Raw genomic sequence first — 2,066 nt, forward strand, 5'->3', positions numbered from 1 at the left:
GAAGGCAGGCTGAGGGGCTGAGGGAGGGAGGGAAGGCAGGCTGAGGGAGGGAGGGAAGGCAGGCGGAGGGAGGGAAGGCAGGCTGAGGGGCTGAGGGAGGGAGGGAAGGCAGGCTGAGGGGCTGAGGGAGGGAGGGAAGGCAGGCTGAGGGAGGGAAAGCTGAAAGCAGTGAGCTGCCAAGTCACCAGGCAAACAGTTTTTTTTTGTAAATCTTTATTACGATTGAAAAGAAACAATTTCAGTACCTTGTGGAAATCCCACACCCAGAGAGAGAGAGAGAGAGAGAGAGAAGCAAATTGGTATCAAAAAAACTACACTGGAAAAAGATTAAAGAGCCTGTGGCATACAATGTTGGAAAAATACTTGTCACACTGAATGTGAAGGGCAAAAAAATAACCTTTCAAATAGAGCATACAATTCTTCTTTTAAAAGGAGTAAAGTTTCTTGGAAGGATCCTGTATTTAGTCACTGCTTTTCACTACAGCATCTTCTCTTACTAAAGTGTGTATATACATCTATTATATAAAAAATAAGCCAGCACTCCCCAGACAACAGGAAGACCCGTATTCTCAGGGAATCTCACCTTTAAATTCACTAAAACCGTGTGCAAACAGCACTTACTCAAATGCTTTCGGCCTGCACTGTTGACCAGGGGACCGGAGAGAGTAGTGCTAGCGATGCTCCAGCTCTCTCCCAGGCTCACCCCTGGTGGGCAGAGAGGCTTGCAGGCCAGGTGCCTTTCTCATTGAGGTCTCGGTGGGTGGGGGAGGAGGAATGAGTGAGGAGAACTGGAAGGACGCGGAGACTGAAGGGGCTGAGATCCCAGCGCTGCCTGCTGCGCGGAGACTGAACTCTCACCAAAATCCCGATGCCCTGAGGGCAGGGTTTCAGCCCAGGGTCAATGCTGGCCTTGTTCAGAGTGGGACCGGGAGAGGGGGTGGGCTGCAGGGATTGGCTGAGGCACATTAGTGGAAGGGGGTGAAGCAGCTCAATTAGAACAGCCACAGGGACATTTGATGCTGCACCATTCACCTGAAAACAGAACGATCCCGTTTATGGAGGCCTACACTTTCATCATTCTCTCACACTCACACAGATCACAGACAGACAGGCGCGCGTGCGCGCACACACACTCACACTCACAAACAGATAGACAGACACACTCAGAGATAGACAGACACAGACGCACAACAGGCATGCATGCACACACTCACCAGGCACACGTGCCAGTCCACACACGAACATATCATGTACACAAACACAAGGCACTCATACGCACACATATGGCAGGCACATGCAAGGCCTCCTCCTGCTCCTGTGGAACAGGCTCATGGAGGGGGCTGAATGGCCTCCTCCTGTTCCTGTGGAACAGGCTTGAGGATGGGGCTGAATGGCCTCCTCCTGTTCCTGTGTAGCAGGCTTGAGGATGGGGCTGAATGGCCTCCTCCTGTTCCTGTGTAGCAGGCTTGAGGATGGGGCTGAATGGCCTCCTCCTGTTCCTATAAGTTCCAATGTAGTGGTGGTAGCTGGTGGGACTATAAAGAGAGGGGCTGAGGTGGCAGGGGGGCACATTGCAAGCTCAGACATAGTGAGGTCTGGGTCAGCGTGACCCCCCCATTCTGACAGTGTGTGTCTGGGTCAGCGTGACCCCCCCATTCTGACAGTGTGTCTCATTCACCGTCTCTACTTTACTGAGGAACTGACCACCCTGCCCTCCCCACCTCCCTTCCCTCTGTCCCACTTCCAATGTAAATTTGCAATGCCTCTCAAAAGCTATATAACAACCCATCTGTCTCTCACTCACACACACTCAACAATCTATCTCAAACACACGCTCTCTCATTATACACACACACACATCCCCATCTCTCCCACTCACATCCTTCCAACAATTTCTGTCTGTCTCACTCACACACACCTGTCTCTCCCCATCTCTCACACTCACCCAACAATCTCCCTCTCACACACTGACACACACACCTCTCTCTCTCACTCACACACACACACGACACACTCACTCACACACACGACACACTCTCTCGCTCACACACACACACACGACACAC

General features: G+C 51.9%; 1 protein-coding gene across 1 annotated transcript in view; it reads right to left on the bottom strand.

The window, feature by feature from the left end:
• Positions 1–439: 439 nt before the first annotated feature.
• LOC109921874 (zinc finger protein ubi-d4) overlaps positions 440–2,066 on the bottom strand; it is a gene marked incomplete at its 5' end in the record, with an annotated part of 18,730 nt that continues 17,103 nt past the window's right edge. The window contains one exon of the mRNA XM_048621206.1: positions 440–2,066. This exon is cut by the window's right edge and continues 409 nt beyond it.

Source organism: Rhincodon typus, unplaced genomic scaffold (genome assembly GCF_021869965.1).
Source record: "Rhincodon typus isolate 14 unplaced genomic scaffold, sRhiTyp1.1 hic_rhity00000113, whole genome shotgun sequence".
Classification (NCBI taxonomy): domain Eukaryota; kingdom Metazoa; phylum Chordata; class Chondrichthyes; order Orectolobiformes; family Rhincodontidae; genus Rhincodon; species Rhincodon typus.